Below are 21,099 nucleotides of genomic sequence, written 5' to 3'. Positions count from 1 at the left end.
GTGACTTGTGCTCACTGAAGTGTGGGACCTCACGCATGGGCACCACACGTAAGTGACAGACCTGCTGGTGTAAAAACTCGGTTGATTATTATAGTGCATTAGAACAAAGTTCCCTATGAATTCAAGGGTAGGAAATCCAAGTTAACTCATTTACATGACATTATTTTTTCCATGAAGCAAAGTTAACACACCTATCAATTTCCCGTACATTTTGGAGTGACTAAGAAGGATCCAGGCTTACTTATTCGTTTTCACGTGTAAAACTTGTCTAAATCTTGGTCAAACCAAATTGGCAGAAAATAAAAAAAAACTGAAAAATGAAAAACCAAAGCACATAGTCTTATATGTCATATAGTAAGCATTAAAGTTGATAAACAAGGTGTAGACATATTCAAACCATACAAATCATGTATCTACCCCCTAACCCCTAAACTATGTCTTATGAAGTCACGCATGAAGAGAAGTGGTTTTGGGTTTCAAACATGGAATTTTCAAAAACCTCCCAAAAACTTCATTTTATAGTGACTAAGAAGGATACATGCTTCCCTTTTCATTTTCATGTTTTAAACTTGTTTAAATCTTGGTCAAACCTAGGATTTGACCAATATTCAAATGGGCATAAAATAAAAAAAACAAAGCACATAGTCTTCTTATGTCATATAGTAAGCCTTCAAGTTCATAAACAAGGTCTAGACATATTCAAACCAGGCAAATCATGTACCCCCTAACCCTAAACACTCAGTCTTAATTATATATGAAGTCAGGTATGAAGCAGAGAAGTGTGGTTTTGGGTTTCAAACATGGAAATTTCAAAAACCTCCCAAAAGCTTCATTTTAATTAGACTGACTGGTTAATTAAGAAGGATCCAGGATTAATTACCTTTTCATTGTCATGTTTTAAACTTGTTTAAATCTTGCTCAAACCTAGGATTTGACCAAAATTCAAATGGGCATAAAAATTCAGAAAAAATCGAAAGAATGAAAAACCAAAGCACATAGCCTTCTTATGTCATATAGTAAGCATTCAAATTGATAAACATGGTCTAGACATATTCAAACCAGAAAAATCATGTATCTACCGCTAACCCTAAACTCTGTCTTATGAAGTCAAGCATGAACAGAAGTGGTTTTGGGTTTCAAACATGGTAAATTCAAGAACCTCCCAAAAGCTTCATTTTAGAGTGACTAAGAGAAGGATCCAGACTTAATTAGCTTTTTCATTTTCACATGTTAAACTTGTTTAAATCTTGCTCAAACCTAGGATTTTACCAAGATTCAAATGGGCATAAAAATCAAAAAAATAAAATACCAATGCACATAGTCCTCTTATATATGTCATATAGTAAGCATTCAACAAGTTGATAAACAAGGTCTAGACACATATTCAAACCAGACAAATCATGTATCTACCCCCTATCGACCCTAAACTTCGTCTTATATGAAGTCAAGCATGAAGAGAAGTGTGGTTTTTGGTTTCAAACATGGAAATTTCAAAAACCTCCGAAAAGCACATAGTCTTCCTATGTCATATAGTAAGCATTCAAGATAGTCTTCCTATGTCATGTAGTAAGCATTCAAGATAGTCTTCCTATGTCATGTATCTACACCCCCTAACCCTAAACTTTTTCTTATGTAGTCAAGCATGAAGAGAAGTGGTTTTGGGTTTCAAATATGGAAATTTCAAAAACCTATCAAAAGCTTCATTTTAGAGTGACTGACTAAGAAGGATCCATGCTTACCTTTTCATTTTCATATAGTAATTAAGCATTCAAGTTGATAAACAAGGTTTAGACATATTCAAACCAAACAAATCATGTATCTACACCCCCCAACCCTAAACTCTATCTTATGTAGTCAAGCATGAAGAGAAGTGGTTTTGGGTTTCAAATATGGAAATTTCAAAAACCTATCAAAAGCTTCATTTTAGAGTGACTGACTAAGAAGGATCCATGCTTACCTTTTCATTTTCATATAGTAATTAAGCATTCAAGTTGATAAACAAGGTTTAGACATATTCAAACCAAACAAATCATGTATCTACCCCTAACCCTAAACTCTGTCTTATGAAGTCAAGCATGAACAGAAGTGGTTTTGGGTTTCAAATATGGAAATTTCAAAAACCTATCAAAAGCTTCATTTTAGAGTGACTGACTAAGAAGGATCCATGCTTACCTTTTCATTTTCATATAGTAATTAATCATTCAAGTTTATAAACAAGGTTTAGACATATTCAAACCAAACAAATCATGTATCTACCCCTAACCCTAAACTCGGTCTTATGAAGTCTAGCATGAAGAGAAGTAGTTTTGGGTTTCAAATGTTTAAGCCAAAAGCCCCATTTCAAATATTTCAAACTTATTCAAATTTGGTTCAAATTTGAAAGACATACAAGTTATAGTACACATAGTGCATACATGTTCACACATACTGCACTAGATGCTAACCCTATAGTTTGAGGCCATTGGATGAGGTCGAAAAATTTCTTGGATTAAATGGGGTTGTTCGAACCCCGTAGTTGGATTTTTTTGAACATTGATTTGTAGAACTGGGCAAAACCCTACATTAACCTATTTAATTATAGATTCATAGGTCGATTTTCTACCTTTTTATTATTACTATGCAGCACATGTGTGTTTGCCCGTCGAGTGAAACTCGGAGGAAGAGGGATCACTCGGAAGGAGAGAAGAAGGGAGAGAATTATGGTGTCTTCCCTTTTTCGGGTGATGATGTTGACTGTTGTGCAGGTTTTGTCAGTGAGCAGGAGGTGCGAGCGAGCGAGCGAGCGAGTCGAGCGAGGCCGAGAATGAGAGATTTTTTTTGTGAGAGGGACAACCGAAGGATCCAGAAGGACCCACAGACTCCCAATACGCATCCTGATGCGTCTTCTCTTGACAAAGAAATTGGCTGGGAGTTTGCGTACCTATTGCACCTGACTTGTGCTCACTGAAGTGTGGGACCTCACGCATGGGCACCACACGTAAGTGACAGACCTGTTGGTGTAAAAACTCGGTTGATTATTATAGTGCATTAGAACAAAGTTTCCTATGGATTCAAGGGTAGGAAATCCAAGTTAACTCATTTACATGACATTATTTTTTCCATGAAGCAAAGTTAACACACCTATCAATTTCCCGTACATTTTGGAGTGACTAAGAAGGATCCAGGCTTACTTATTCATTTTCACGTGTAAAACTTGTCTAAATCTTGGTCAAACCAAATTGGCAGAAAATTAAAAAAAAAACTGAAAAATGAAAAACCAAAGCACATAGTCTTATATGTCGTATAGTAAGCATTAAAGTTGATAAACAAGGTGTAGACATATTCAAACCATACAAATCATGTATCTACCCCCTAACCCCTAAACTATGTCTTATGAAGTCACGCATGAAGAGAAGTGGTTTTGGGTTTCAAACATGGAATTTTCAAAAACCTCCCAAAAACTTCATTTTATAGTGACTAAGAAGGATACATGCTTCCCTTTTCATTTTCATGTTTTAAACTTGTTTAAATCTTGGTCAAACCTAGGATTTGACCAATATTCAAATGGGCATAAAATAAAAAAACAAAGCACATAGTCTTCTTATGTCATATAGTAAGCATTCAAGTTCACAAACAAGGTCTAGACATATTCAAACCAGGCAAATCATGTACCCCCTAACCCTAAACACTCTGTCTTAATTATATATGAAGTCAGGCATGAAGCAGAGAAGTGTGGTTTTGGGTTTCAAACATGGAAATTTCAAAAACCTCCCAAAAGCTTCATTTTAATTAGACTGACTGGTTAATTAAGAAGGATCCAGGATTAATTACCTTTTCATTGTCATGTTTTAAACTTGTTTAAATCTTGCTCAAACCTAGGATTTGACCAAAATTCAAATGGGCATAAAAATTCAGAAAAAATCGAAAGAATGAAAAACCAAAGCACATAGCCTTCTTATGTCATATAGTAAGCATTCAAATTGATAAACATGGTCTAGACATATTCAAACCAGAAAAATCATGTATCTACCCCTAACCCTAAACTCTGTCTTATGAAGTCAAGCATGAACAGAAGTGGTTTTGGGTTTCAAACATGGTAAATTCAAGAACCTCCCAAAAGCTTCATTTTAGAGTGACTAAGAGAAGGATCCAGACTTAATTACCTTTTTCATTTTCACATGTTAAACTTGTTTAAATCTTGCTCAAACCTAGGATTTTCCAAGATTCAAATGGGCATAAAAATCAAAAAAATGAAATACCAATGCACATAGTCCTCTTATATATGTCATATAGTAAGCATTCAACAAGTTGATAAACAAGGTCTAGACACATATTCAAACCAGACAAATCATGTATCTACCCCCTATCGACCCTAAACTTCGTCTTATATGAAGTCAAGCATGAAGAGAAGTGTGGTTTTTGGTTTCAAACATGGAAATTTCAAAAACCTCCGAAAAGCACATAGTCTTCCTATGTCATATAGTAAGCATTCAAGATAGTCTTCCTATGTCACGTAGTAAGCATTCAAGATAGTCTTCCTATGTCATGTATCTACACCCCCTAACCCTAAACTTCGTCTTATGTAGTCAAGCATGAAGAGAAGTGGTTTTGGGTTTCAAATATGGAAATTTCAAAAACCTATCAAAAGCTTCATTTTAGAGTGACTGACTAAGAAGGATCCATGTTTACCTTTTCATTTTCATATAGTAATTAAGCATTCAAGTTGATAAACAAGGTTTAGACATATTCAAACCAAACAAATCATGTATCTACCCCTAACCCTAAACTCTGTCTGATGAAGTCAAGCATGAACAGAAGTGGTTTTGGGTTTCAAATATGGAAATTTCAAAAACCTATCAAAAGCTTCATTTTAGAGTGACTGACTAAGAAGGATCCATGCTTACCTTTTCATTTTCATATAGTAATTAAGCATTCAAGTTGATAAACAAGGTTTAGACATATTCAAACCAAACAAATCATGTATCTACCCCTAACCCTAAACTCTGTCTTATGAAGTCAAGCATGAACAGAAGTGGTTTTGGGTTTCAAATATGGAAATTTCAAAAACCTATCAAAAGCTTCATTTTAGAGTGACTGACTAAGAAGGATCCATGCTTACCTTTTCATTTTCATATAGTAATTAAGCATTCAAGTTGATAAACAAGGTTTAGACATATTCAAACCAAACAAATCATGTATCTACCCCTAACCCTAAACTCGGTCTTATGAAGTCTAGCATGAAGAGAAGTAGTTTTGGGTTTCAAACGTTTAAGCCAAAAGCCCCATTTCAAATATTTCAAACTTATTCAAATTTGGTTCAAATTTGAAAGACATACAAGTTATAGTACACATAGTGCATACATGTTCACACATACTGCACTAGATGCTAACCCTATAGTTTGAGGCCATTGGATGAGGTCGAAAAATTTCTTGGATTAAATGGGGTTGTTCGAACCCCGTAGTTGGATTTTTTTGAACCTTGATTTGTAGAACTGGGCAAAACCCTAGTTTAACCTATTTAATTATAGATTCGTAGGTCGATTTTCTACCTTTTTATTATTACTATGCAGCACATGTGTGTTTGCCCGTCGAGTGAAACTCGGAGGAAGAGGGATCACTCGGAAGGAGAGAAGAAGGGAGAGAATTATGGTGTCTTCCCTTTTTCGGGTGATGATGTTGACTGTTGTGCAGGTTTTGTCAGTGAGCAGGAGGTGCGAGCGAGCGAGTCGAGCGAGGCCGAGAATGAGAGTTTTTTTTTGTTTGAGGGACAACCGAAGGATCCAGAAGGACCACAGACTCCCAATACGCATCCTGATGCGTCTTCTCTTGACAAAGAAAATGGCTGGGATTTTGCGTACCTATTGCACGTGACTTGTGCTCACTGAAGTGTGGGACCTCACGCATGGGCACCACACGTAAGTGTGACTGTTGGTGTAAAAACTCGGTTGATTATTATAGTGCATTAGAACAAAGTTTCCTATGGATTCAAGGGTAGGAAATCCAAGTTAACTCATTTACATGACATTATTTTTTCCATGAAGCAAAGTTAACACACCTATCAATTTCCCGTACATTTTGGAGTGACTAAGAAGGATCCAGGCTTACTTATTCGTTTTCACGTGTAAAACTTGTCTAAATCTTGGTCAAACCAAATTGGCAGAAAATTAAAAAAAAACTGAAAAATGAAAAACCAAAGCACATAGTCTTATATGTCATATAGTAAGCATTAAAGTTGATAAACAAGGTGTAGACATATTCAAACCATACAAATCATGTATCTACCCCCTAACCCCTAAACTATGTCTTATGAAGTCACGCATGAAGAGAAGTGGTTTTGGATTTCAAACATGGAATTTTCAAAAACCTCCCAAAAACTTCATTTTATAGTGACTAAGAAGGATACATGCTTCCCTTTTCATTTTCATGTTTTAAACTTGTTTAAATCTTGGTCAAACCTATGATTTGACCAATATTCAAATGGGCATAAAATAAAAAAACAAAGCACATAGTCTTCTTATGTCATCTAGTAAGCATTCAAGTTCATAAACAAGGTCTAGACATATTCAAACCAGGCAAATCATGTACCCCCTAACCCAAAACACTCTGTCTTAATTATATATGAAGTCAGGCATGAAGCAGAGAAGTGTGGTTTTGGGTTTCAAACATGGAAATTTCAAAAACCTCCCAAAAGCTTCATTTTAATTAGACTGACTGGTTAATTAAGAAGGATCCGGGATTAATTACCTTTTCATTGTCATGTTTTAAACTTGTTTAAATCTTGCTCAAACCTAGGATTTGACCAAAATTCAAATGGGCATAAAAATTCAGAAAAAATCGAAAGAATGAAAAACCAAAGCACATAGCCTTCTTATGTCATATAGTAAGCATTCAAATTGATAAACATGGTCTAGACATATTCAAACCAGAAAAATCATGTATCTACCCCTAACCCTAAACTCTGTCTTATGAAGTCAAGCATGAACGAGTGGTTTTGGGTTTCAAACATGGTAAATTCAAGAACCTCCCAAAAGCTTCATTTTAGAGTGACTAAGAGAAGGATCCAGACTTAATTACCTTTTTCATTTTCACATGTTAAACTTGTTTAAATCTTGCTCAAACCTAGGATTTTACCAAGATTCAAATGGGCATAAAAATCAAAAAAATGAAATACCAATGCACATAGTCCTCTTATATATGTCATATAGTAAGCATTCAACAAGTTGATAAACAAGGTCTAGACACATATTCAAACCAGACAAATCATGTATCTACCCCCTATCGACCCTAAACTTCGTCTTATATGAAGTCAAGCATGAAGAGAAGTGTGGTTTTTGGTTTCAAACATGGAAATTTCAAAAACCTCCGAAAAGCACATAGTCTTCCTATGTCATATAGTAAGCATTCAAGATATTCTTCCTATGTCATGTAGTAAGCATTCAAGATAGTCTTCCTATGTCATGTATCTACACCCCCTAACCCTAAACTTCGTCTTATGTAGTCAAGCATGAAGAGAAGTGGTTTTGGGTTTCAAATATGGAAATTTCAAAAACCTATCAAAAGCTTCATTTTAGAGTGACTGACTAAGAAGGATCCATGCTTACCTTTTCATTTTCATATAGTAATTAAGCATTCAAGTTGATAAACAAGGTTTAGACATATTCAAACCAAACAAATCATGTATCTACCCCTAACCCTAAACTCTGTCTTATGAAGTCAAGCATGAACAGAAGTGGTTTTGGGCTTCAAATATGGAAATTTCAAAAACCTATCAAAAGCTTCATTTTAGAGTGACTGACTAAGAAGGATCCATGCTTACCTTTTCATTTTCATATAGTAATTAAGCATTCAAGTTGATAAACAAGGTTTAGACATATTCAAACCAAACAAATCATGTATCTACCCCTAACCCTAAACTTTGTCTTATGCAGTCAAGCATGAAGAGAAGTGATTTTGGGTTTCAAATATGGAAATTTCAAAAACCTATCAAAAGCTTCATTTTAGAGTGACTGACTAAGAAGGATCCATGCTTACCTTTTCATTTTCATATAGTAATTAAGCATTCAAGTTGATAAACAAGGTTTAGACATATTCAAACCAAACAAATCATGTATCTACCCCTAACCCTAAACTCTGTCTTATGAAGTCAAGCATGAACAGAAGTGGTTTTGGGTTTCAAATATGAAAATTTCAAAAACCTATCAAAAGCTTCATTTTAGAGTGACTGACTAAGAAGGATCCATGCCTACCTTTTCATTTTCATATAGTAATTAAGCATTCAAGTTGATAAACAAGGTTTAGACATATTCAAACCAAACAAATCATGTATCAACCCCTAACCCTAAACTCGGTCTTATGAAGTCTACCATGAAGAGAAGTAGTTTTGGGTTTCAAACGTTTAAGCCAAAAGCCCCATTTCAAATATTTCAAACTTATTCAAATTTGGTTCAAATTTGAAAGACATACAAGTTATAGTACACATAGTGCATACATGTTCACACATACTGCACTAGATGCTAACCCTATAGTTTGAGGCCATTGGATGAGGTCAAAAAATTTCTTGGATTAAATGGGGTTGTTCGAACCCCGTAGTTGGATTTTTTTGAACCTTGATTTGTAGAACTGGGCAAAACCCTAGTTTAACCTACTTAATTATAGATTCGTATGTCGATTTTCTACCTTTTTATTATTACTATGCAGCACATGTGTGTTTGCCCGTCGAGTGAAACTTGGAGGAAGAGGGATCACTCGGAAGGAGAGAAGAAGGGAGAGAATTATGGTGTCTTCCCTTTTTCGGGTGATGATGTTGACTGTTGTGCAGGTTTTGTCAGTGAGCAGGAGGTGCGAGCGAGCGAGTCGAGCGAGGCCGAGAATGAGAGAGTTTTTTTTTGTGAGAGGGACAACCGAAGGATCCAGAAGGACCCACAGACTCCCAATACGCATCCTGATGCGTCTTCTCTTGACAAAGAAAATGGCTGGGAGTTTGCGTACCTATTGCACGTGACTTGTGCTCACTGAAGTGTGGGACCTCACGCATGGGCACCACACGTAAGTGACAGACCTGTTGGTGTAAAAACTCGGTTGATTATTATAGTGCATTAGAACAAAGTTTCCTATGGATTCAAGGGTAGGAAATCCAAGTTAACTCATTTACATGACATTATTTTTTCCATGAAGCAAAGTTAACACACCTATCAATTTCCCGTAAATTTTGGAGTGACTAAGAAGGATCCAGGCTTACTTATTCGTTTTCACATGTAAAACTTGTCTAAATCTTGGTCAAACCAAATTGGCAGAAAATTAAAAAAAACTGAAAAATGAAAAACCAAAGCACATAGTCTTATATGGCATATAGTAAGCATTAAAGTGTTGATAAACAAGGTGTAGACATATTCAAACCATACAAATCATGTATCTACCCCCTAACCCCTAAACTATGTCTTATGAAGTCACGCATGAAGAGAAGTGGTTTTGGGTTTCAAACATGGAATTTTCAAAAACCTCCCAAAAACTTCATTTTATAGTGACTAAGAAGGATACATGCTTCCCTTTTCATTTTCATGTTTTAAACTTGTTTAAATCTTGGTCAAACCTAGGATTCGACCAAGATTCAAATGGGCACAAAAAAAATGAAAAACAAAAGCACATAGTCTTCTTATATATGTCATATCGTAAGCATTCAAGTTGATAAACTAGGTCTAGATATATCCAAACCAGACAAATCATGTATCTACCCCCTTGTCGATCTTATGAAGTCTAGCATGAAGAAAAGTTGTTTTGGGTTTCAAACATGGAAATTTCAAGAACATCCCAAAAGCTTCATTTTAGAGCGACTAAGAAGGATCCAGGCTTACCTTTCCATTTTCATGTTTTAAACTTGTTTAAATCTTGGTGAAATCTAGGATTTGACCAAGATTTAAATGGACCAAGATTCAAATGGGCATAAAATAAAAAAATAGAAAAATGAAAAACCAAAGCGCACATAGTCTTCTTATGTCATACAGTAAGCATTAAAGTTGGTAAACAAGGTCGACATATTCAAACCAGACAAATCATGTATCTACCCCCTAACCCCTCAACTCTGTCTTATAAAGTCAAGCATGAAGATAAGTGGTTTTGGGTTTCAAACATGGAAATTTCAAAAACCTCCCAAAAACTTCATTTTAGGGTGACTAAGAAGGATACAGGCTTCCCTTTTCATTTTCATGTTCTATACTTGTTTAAATCTTGGTCAGACCTATGATTTTTGACCAAGATTCAAATGTGCATCAAAATTCAAAAAAAAAATCAGAAAAATGAAAAACCAAAGCACATAGTTTTCTTATGTTTTATAGTAAGCAGTAAAGTTGATAAACAAGGTCTATACATATTCAAACAAGAAAAATCATGTATCTACCCCCTAACCCTAAATTTGTCTTATGTAGTCAAGCATGAAGAGAAGTGGTTTTGGGTTTCAAATATGGAAATTTCAAAAACCCTATCAAAAGCTTCATTTTAGAGTGACTAGCTAAGAAGGATCCATGCTTACCTTTTCATTTTCATATTTTAAACTTGTTTAAATCATTGTCAAGCCTAGGATTTGACCAAGATTTAAATGGGCATAAAATTAAAAAAAAATCGAAAAAATGAAAAACAAAAGCACATAGTCTTCTTATGTCACATATATATATATAGTAAGCATTCAAAAGTTGATAAACAAGGTCTAGACATATTCAATCATGTATCTACCCCTAACCCTAAACTATGTCTTATGAAGTCAAGCATGAAGAGAAGTGTTTTTTGGTTTCAAACATGGAAATTTCAAAAACCTCCCAAAAGCTTCATTTTAGAGTGACTAAGAAGGATACATGCTTACCTTTTCATTTTCATGTTTTAAACTTGTTTAAATCTTGGTCAAACCTAGGATTTGACCAATATTCAAATGGGCATAAAATAAAAAAACAAAGCACATAGTCTTCTTCTTATGTCATATAGTAAGCATTCAAGTTCATAAACAAGGTCTAGACATATTCAAACCAGGCAAATCATGTACCCCCTAACCCTAAACACTCTGTCTTAATTATATATGAAGTCAGGCATGAAGCAGAGAAGTGTGGTTTTGGGTTTCAAACATGGAAATTTCAAAAACCTCCCAAAAGCTTCATTTTAATTAGACTGACTGGTTAATTAAGAAGGATCCAGGATTAATTACCTTTTCATTGTCATGTTTTAAACTTGTTTAAATCTTGCTCAAACCTAGGATTTGACCAAAATTCAAATGGGCATAAAAATTCAGAAAAAATCGAAAGAATGAAAAACCAAAGCACATAGCCTTCTTATGTCATATAGTAAGCATTCAAATTGATAAACATGGTCAGACATATTCAAACCATAAAAATCATGTATCTACCCCTAACCCTAAACTCTGTCTTATGAAGTCAAGCATGAACAGAAGTGGTTTTGGGTTTCAAACATGGTAAATTCAAGAACCTCCCAAAAGCTTCATTTAAAGTGACTAAGAGAAGGATCCAGACTTAATTACCTTTTTCATTTTCACATGTTAAACTTGTTTAAATCTTGCTCAAACCTAGGATTTTACAAAGATTCAAATGGGCATAAAAATCAAAAAAAATGAAATACCAATGCACATAGTCCTCTTATATATGTCATATAGTAAGCATTCAACAAGTTGATAAACAAGGTCTAGACACATATTCAAACCAGACAAACCATGTATCTACCCCCTATCGACCCTAAAGTTCGTCTTATATGAAGTCAAGCATGAAGAGAAGTGTGGTTTTTGGTTTCAAACATGGAAATTTCAAAAACCTCCGAAAAGCACATAGTCTTCCTATGTCATATAGTAAGCATTCAAGATAGTCTTCCTATGTCATGTAGTAAGCATTCAAGATAGTCTTCCTATGTCATGTATCTACACCCCCTAACCCTAAACTTTGTCTTATGTAGTCAAGCATGAACAGAAGTGGTTTTGGGTTTCAAATATGGAAATTTCAAAAACCTATCAAAAGCTTCATTTTAGAGTGACTGACTAAGAAGGATCCATGCTTACCTTTTCATTTTCATATAGTAATTAAGCATTCAAGTTGATAAACAAGGTTTAGACATATTCAAACCAAACAAATCATGTATCTACCCCTAACCCTAAACTCTGTCTCATGAAGTCAAGCATGAACAGAAGTGGTTTTGGGTTTCAAATATGGAAATTTCAAAAACCTATCAAAAGCTTCATTTTAGAGTGACTGGCTAAGAAGGGTCCATGCTTACCTTTTCATTTTCATATTTTAAACTTGTTTAAATCATTGTTAAGCCTAGGATTTGACCAAGATTTAAATGGGCATAAAATTAAAAAAAATCGGAAAAATGAAAAACAAAAGCACATAGTCTTCTTATGTCACATATATATATATATATATATATATATATATATATATATATATATAGGACATATTCATACTACACCCGGGTGTAGTTACACCTACACGTGTTTCTCATAATCTAGAGAGTATCTATCATACCGGAAAGTATGTACATGTAGTATGAAGTATATATGACTATTTTGGAAGTATATATACTACTTTGTAGGCAGTATGTACATTTTTTTACGTAGACTAATTTTTTACGTATACATATGCATGTATTTCACATATATAGTGCAAACTATGGGTTCACTTGCATTTTTTCACCAAACTTGGTTTAGAGTATCTTAGATATAGTGTACGAACATACTCAAACCGATAAAGTATCATACATACTTTTGTAAGGTAGTATATTACATATGGGTGTAACTACACCCAGGGGTAGGAATTATTTATCCTATATATATATATATATATATAGTAAGCATTCAAAAGTTGATAAACAAGGTCTAGACATATTCAATCATGTATCTACCCCTAACCCTAAACTATGTCTTATGAAGTCAAGCATGAAGAGAAGTGTTTTTTGGTTTCAAACTTGGAAATTTCAAAAACCTCCCAAAAGCTTCATTTTAGAGTGACTAAGAAGGATCCATGCTTACCTTTTCATTTTCATGTTTTAAACTTGTTTAAATCATTGTCAAGCCTAGGATTTGACAAAGATTTAAATGGGCATAAAAATAAAAAAAATCGGAAAAATGAAAAACAAAAGCACATAGTCTTCTTATGTCACATATATATATAGTAAGCATTCAAAAGTTGATAAACAAAGTCTAGACATATTCCAATAAGACAAATCATGTATCTACCCCTAACCCTAAACTCTGTCTTATGAAGTCAAGCATGAAGAGAAGTGGTTTTTGGTTTCAAACATGCATGGAAATTTCAAAAACCTCCCAAAATCTTCATTTTAGAGTGACTAAGAAGGATCCATGCTTACACCTTTTCATTTTCATGTTTTAAACTTGTTTAAATCCTTGTCAAACCTAGTATTTGACCAATATTCAAATGGGCATAAAATAAATAAAATAAATAAAATAAAAAACCAAAGCACATAGTCTTCTTATGACATATAGTAAACATTCAAGTTCATAAACAAGCTCTAGACATATTCAAACCAGTCAAATCATGTACACCCTAACCCTAAACTTTGTCTTAATTATATATGAAGTCAAGCATGAAGCAGAGAAGTGTGGTTTTGGGTTTCAAACATGGAAATTTCAAAAACCTCCCAAAAGCTTCATTTTAATTAGACTGACTGGTTAATTAAGAAGGATCTATGATTAATTACCTTTTCATTGTCATGTTTAAACTTGTTTAAATCTTGGTCGAACCTAGGATTTGACCAAGATTCAAATGGGCATAAAAAATTAGAAAAAATCAAAAGAATGAAAAACCAAAGCACATAGCCTTCTTATGTCATATAGTAAGTATTCAAATTGATAAACATGGTCTAGGCATATTCAAACCAGAAAAATCATGTATCTACCCCTAACCCTAAACTTTGTCTTATGAAGTCAAGCATGAACAGAAGTGGTTATTGGTTTCAAACATGGTAAATTCAAGAACCTCCCAAAAGCTTCATTTTAGGGTTTCTAAGAGAAGGATCCAGACTTACCTTTTCATTTTCACATGTTAAAGTTGTTTAAATCTTGCTCAAACCTAGGATTTACCAAGATTCAAATGGGCATAGAAATCAAAAAATGAAATACCAATGCACATAGTCCTCTTATGTCATATAGTAAGCATTCAAGTTGATAAACAAGGTCTAGACATATTTAAACCAAACAAATCATGTATCTACCCCTTACCGACCCTAAAATTCGTCTTATGAAGTCAAGCATGAAGAGAAGTGGTTTTGGGTTTCAAACATGGGAATTTCAAAAACCTCCCAAAAGCTTCATTTTAGAGCGACTAAACGATCGTTGCTTATCTTTTCATTTTCATGTTTTAAACTTATTTAAATCTTGGTCAAACCTAGGATTTGACCAAGATTCAAACGGGCATAAAAATTCAGACAAAAAATCTAAAGAATGAAAAACCAAAGCACATAGCCTACTTAATTATGTCATATAGTAAACATTCAAGTTGATAAACAAGGTCTAGACATATTCAAACCAGAAAAATCATGTATCTACCCCTAACCCTAAACTCTGTCTTAGGAAGTCCAGCATGAAGAAAAGTGGTTTTGGGTTTCAAACATGCATGGAAATTTCAAGAACCTCCCAAAAGCTTCATTTTAGAGTGACTACGAAGGATCCATGCTTACACCTTTTCATTTTCATGTTTTAAACTTGTTTAAATCCTGGTCAAACTTGGGATTTGACCAAGATTCAAATGGGCATAAAATTCAAAAAAAAATAGATAAATGAAAAACCAAAGCACATAGTCTTCTTATGTCATATAGTAAGCATTCAAGTTGATAAACAAGGTCTAGACATATTGAAACCAGACAAATCATGTATGTACCCCTATCCCTAAACTATGTCTTATGAAGTCTAGCATGAAAGAAGTGGTTTTGGGTTTCAAACATGGAAATTTCAAAAACCTCCCAAAAGCTTTATTTTGGATTGACTAAGGAGGATCCATGCTTAGTTATTCATTTTCATGTTTTAAACTTTGTTTAAATCTAGGTCAAACCTAATATTTGACCAAGATTCAAATAGACATAAAAAATCAACTGTTTACAACAGCACACAAAATAAACATGAAATTACATCTAAATCCCTAACTTTTACATGGAGGACCCCTGGCCGAAAGCAAGAAATGCGATCGGGTCTTGAATCTTGATGCGTCTTCTCTTGACAAAGAAGATCGCTGGGAGTTTGCGTATGTACAGCACGTCACTTGTGCTCACTGAAGTGTGGGACCTGACGCATGGGCAACACACGTAAGTGACATGGATTCAAGGGTAGGGAAGCCAAGAGAAAAAAAACGAGAATTTGGACAAAAATAACTCAATCTTGCTAGTATGTCGAAAGTTTGTTTTTCCCAATCTTTTTGACTTTGGGTTATTTCTGTCTATTTTGCCGAAAAAATGAGGACAGAGACTGGAGACGAGTTGAGGATTTCTGGTGTCAGACTGGAAACAGTGATGCATCTAGCTTCAGAGTACGTCAGATTAAGACTTCCTGAGCAACACTAGTCTGACGTAAGTACAGTGTATACAGACAAGACATGGACCCGACATTGCTACCCACGTCCCTCTGCGCCCCTTCAAAGAAATCATACTCCGTACTAGAATCTCGAATCGTAGGAATTAGTCTGACACGATTTCTGATTGTTTAATTCATAGGATTGCAATTTTCAGAATTCATTGACAATACATTTTTATATAAAAACAAAAAATCCTTCATTGTGTAACCGTATGTTATTATTTCTTTTGTTTTCACACGTAATCAAACGTTATTGGATCCAAATACCGTTGTTTCTCAATCCTATATATTTGGAGATGATCATCACTCTCTAATCATACAATTTTCACATTCCCGCACTTTGAAAATCTTGCGAATAATCAAAGCAGCCAAAATTTATGGTGTGTATTGTATATGTTTATGGCATGCTTAGTTTCATCGAATATTGTTTGGTTGCATCGCGGGGAAACCACGTGAATTTAGATTAATTGTTGCATGTTTGTTTGTGGTGTGACCAAGTGCTTTTGCAACGAAACAACCCCCCCCCCCCCCCACCATGCACGCATTGTTTGGGTCGCATGCATGATGTGTACAAAATGTTAAAATAGAAATAATGCAGGAATTGAATATGATTGCATGTTGAATTAATCCTATATGAAAGAAATCACACAAATTTGAATTCCATGTTCTTTGGTTGTAGTGCTACACAAAAAACACGTGAATTAGTATGAATTATCATGTATTCAAGAATCAAAGGAGCCACTGAGATTTGAATCCCACAAAATTTCTATGAATTTCTTCGAACCAAACAAACCCAACAAGATTCCTAAGGAATATAATACAACGAATCAAACGGCTTCCGTTGTTGGAATATTTCCTTAGGACATCAATCCTATAGACACTATATGATCCAGTTTCAGCGACAATCTGGTCGGTGTAGGCTCGAGGAGGCCAATTGTATATATATGTTTGGACCCGGTTGGTTGAGTGATCATGCTCGTGACATCTAGCCTGAAAGGTAAAATTCGGGCAAGGCCAACGTGACGCCACAATACTTTTGAAATATTCAAAAGCGCGTAATATTTGTGAAATTTTAATAATAGCTACTACTTATGTGATTTTTTCGCTCATACGCTTATTGGGGGGTAGGCTAACCCTAATGGCCTCCTCAAGATCCCTACCTCTACCAAGGTTTCCCGAGTTCATCCACCTCGACGGGTTTCTTGCCACTTTCGACCATGTTGTGGGCCTCATTTCGGGTTCCCGTACCACGACCAGTCCTTATCAGGAGTCCCGAACCCGATGCCATAATATTTGTTTGAAAAAATTCAAGACCGCACAATATTTGTTGAAATAAATGAATACATATTTTTAAATAGCTAAATAAAAGAAGTATGAATTTTGAAAAATCTATTTTTTCTAAAACATTAATTGGAGCATTGACATGTTGAACCCACTTGTCGATTTTGCTATCAACATGACTAACTAGCTGATTAGATAACCAAGTGGTGCAATTTGCAACATTTTAGACCACCACATGGTGGAAACTAAAAAAAAATGTCCAAGTGGTGGTTTGTGCAACATATAGAGCAGTACAGTATATGGTAGTACAAGATGAATGTGCACTGCCATGGGCCCGTGGTAATATATCATGATGATGGCAAAGGATCTTTTCTCTGCTGAAACTGTCCAGAGCTGATTTGATGAGACAAAATACAGCTCCACGGCGTGCAAGGACAGCTATACAATACATTAGCTTCTTCTCGGGTCACACGCCTTCACGACAGGTGCAGTAAGTGCAGCAGAGACCAGAGAGAGAAGGCACGCCCGTAGTACTCGTATATTGATTTCAATTCAAATTGTTTTTTTGCCTACCTCTCCGTCTTCTTCATCTCCATCTTCTCTGGTGACCCCGCCTACACCAGCAGCCCCTGCACCACCGCCGCCATGCCTTTTTCGGATCATCTCGAGCCACCTGTTTAATGGTACTAGTAGGAGTTGTGGACTTTTATCCATATCGCTCTACCAGCTGCCGCTCGCACTGTCCTCCAATACCTCATACCCAAACGCCAGCGTCCCACTCCCACACCCCCACACCCACTTGACCGCATCCTTCCAATGGCGAGATCGATCAATGAGAGTGGCAGTTCTTGGGTGTTTGCTGATGGCCCCTTTGAAGAAATCGCATCCCGATGCGATGTCATCACCGCCGCGAGCCTCGTCGGTTCATGCAAGTTTTATCATGATTCAGCAACACAAAGTGTAGCTCTGCCTGCATCTCAGCCATTTGGCTTGCCCTGTGTTCTTCATACTCACCAAACTCAGGTATCCTCCGCGCACAATCCCTTCTCCCGCGTCGTCAAGTTCAAGCAGCAGGGTGCGCAGAAGGGCGAGCAGCAGGATTCGAAAGAGTGCAAGGGTACATTGTGCCAACTGACGCCGCTGGACAGGATCTCTTCCGGTGCCGTGATTCCAGATGGTGGTACGGGCATGTGGGCAGGCGCGAATGGAGATTGGATCGCTCTTCTTGGCTTTCCCTGGAATTGGGAGCTTGTCAATGTGTACACTGGTCGCCGGATTCCTCTACCAGCAATACGTGAGTTTAAATCCACCCCGGATAAACTTGTGTTCGAGTCTAATGATCAACATCTTCAACTGCTGAAGATAGCTATTTGCCGAGTTCCAACAGCTGCTTCAAATTATACTAGTTTCTCTGTTCTTGCCATCTTCAACGCGGCAATTGCAGTCCTTCACTGTGCTTCTAGCCGATGGACAGTTCTTGACAACCAGTTCTTAACGTTCGGCTACTCCGATGCAATCATCCACAAGGGTATTGTATTTGCTGTAACTCAGACAGGCGAAGTTTATGCATGGAATCAACTTTCTTGGGGTAATTTTTCTCATCTCATATGATGTGTTTTCGCTATTACCTGCTAGTTTCAGATATAGCTTTAGCCTTTTTATTTTTGTTGTGCAGTTTTCGTGTCATGCCTGTACCTTTCCCCCTCTATATTCAATCAAAATCAGCAGCGATATGCCTTTGAGTCAAAATAAAGTACTCCCTCATATCCAAATCAAATTGACTCAGCTTTGTCTAGCGAGTGCATCTAGCTAGACAAACTTGAGTCAATTAATTTGTGCATATCTAGCTAGATACATCCAGTTGAGTCAATTAATTTGGATCGGAGGCAGTATTTTAGCTAGTATCATTATTCATGTATGTAATGAACTAATCAAGTTTTGCTGAACTGACTTCAAGCTGTGCTTTCCTTTGCAAGGTCCTTTGTTGATCAGCATGGCACCTATTCCTCCAGAACTTGATGAACAAGGTCGGTACAATCTTGGCTCCTGGTGGTTAGCACGATCTCCTGATGGTTCTAGACTTTTTCTGGTCCATACAGGGCGCATCGACGGGCGGGATTATACTTGGACTGGTTCGTATTTTACCTGCTGCTACCTCTAAGGGTCGTCATGGTCGCACTATTAGCGGGTATAGTAAGGGTTTACTTGGCTGCGAGGTGTACGACATGGACACCGGTCGATTGATGCCACCGAGGCCATGGAGGAGGATTATTTCCCTTGGATCATATTCTCTCTTCCTTGGAGTGAACTATCCGATTATCATTCCAGTAGAAGAAGGGGCAGAACATGACCGTCCAAATATGGCGAGAAGCAACTCTGTTTACACATCGCACCATGCAGTAGGCCTTGCATATCCTCCTTCTCCAGAAATTTGCCGCTTCAGTTTGAATCCTGAAGGCATCGTTGGTTTCCAAACCAACATTAGATGGACATGGCGGCAGGTTCCGTTGTGGTTCATCCCAAGCTTCGCCAACGCCCAGCAATGGAACCTGCCTTCGCGTCGCAGGTCCAGAAAGAAGGGCTGATGTACTTTATGTAATACTCGTGTTGCAATGCAAGATTTGTATCTGTTGAACTATTTCATTTGCATGTTTATCTCTACCTAGGCTACTCCCTTTCCGTAAGTAGTTGTGTTGTACTATCTGTTGAACTATTTCCTTTGCCTGTTATCTGTACCTAGGCTACTCCTCCGTAGTTATTAAATTGATGTAATGCTCCTACAACGCAGGCTACACTGGGCGTGTGGCCTGTAATGTTATCAAACACCTTTTGTACTCGTTCTAGTAAGCATTTCACACGATAGCTCACATAATTAAAGTACTCCTACAACGTATTAGTTGAAAGATATCTCTCATAATTAAGTAGCCCTCTTTGAGCTTATGCGAAACATAAATGACTATTTTAGAAATATATACTCTCGTCACAAGATTATATTAAAAACAATGGTACGTAGTTCTATTAGAAAAAAAAGGTGTGAATAGTAGAATGATGTAGAAGTGTTTTTTGAGGTCTGTGCATAGCTAGTGTTCATTGTGCAAAAGCACTTAGACTAGTCACAATGGGAAGTATCATAGACTAGTATCATACATACTCCCTCCGTCTTCAAATAAGTGGACATCTAGCCTCAAACTTTGTCCATGAAAGAGTGTACTTCTATGTTCCCAATGTACTTTAAATTAGCAAAAGTTATTTCTCTCTCATCGCATGGAAATCAAACCCAATAATATTCAACACATGTTATCTTAATTTTGTACATGCACTTAGCCTATTGGAGATGAAATAATTAAAGAGGAGAGAGATGTTGGTTGCATCTTCCCAATGCAATTTTTCTCTCTTTTTTACTAATTTACCTTGAAAATCCCGCACGTCCACTTATTTATGGACGGAGGGAGTATGATACTAGTTTATGATACAACACCTACAATGCATAGTATCATGAACTAGTATCATAGTTCCATTCTATTTAATGTTTTGTAGAATCTCAATGCAAATATGTGTACATGATGTGTTTGCCTCTAAAATTTCTAGTTTTACGTGCTATGATACTGTATCTACCTATGATACTAATTTCACCTCTCTCATCATTAATTGATGTGCCACATAAGATTTATACCTACATGACATGCATGATACTACTACTACCTATGATACTCCCATTGTGGCTAGTGTTAGTTGAAGCAAAACCGAGCCGTGGCCCGCCCAACCTAGAAAAATTAAGCCTATGTTATTTGTAAAATTCAGCGTAATATTAGCTCATTTTACTTTCTCTCAGCTTGTTGTCCCTCCAACCTTTCTTGTCAAGCTTCACCGCTATGCAAAAGGCTAAGAGCATCCACTATGTTGTCCACAAGACCTATCTACAAGGAAAAAGTAGTTGATAAGGTTGTAGTGGAGGTTATCCACAAGTAATATTTCCTTGGGCTGCATGATTCGTAGGAATAGGAAAAAACATATGATTAGTATGGCATGCCTAGCCGAATCCTGTAGGAAGATGAGTTCTCTTTGATCCAGCGAAAGGAATTATCAATGAGATATGACCTCATGTTTATTTTCTATAGGATTATTTCCTATAGGATATGTTCCCATGAATCAAACAACTAGCTGGTGTAGGAAAAAATCCCGTAGAATCAAACAACTAGCAATCAAAAATAATTTATCTCTCATTCCTCTGTCGTGCATGTGGGTACACCAATAGCATATACATGTTGGTC

This window comes from Lolium perenne, chromosome 2 (genome assembly GCF_019359855.2).
Source record: "Lolium perenne isolate Kyuss_39 chromosome 2, Kyuss_2.0, whole genome shotgun sequence".
NCBI lineage: Eukaryota > Viridiplantae > Streptophyta > Magnoliopsida > Poales > Poaceae > Lolium > Lolium perenne.
This window is presented reverse-complemented; position numbering follows the sequence as displayed.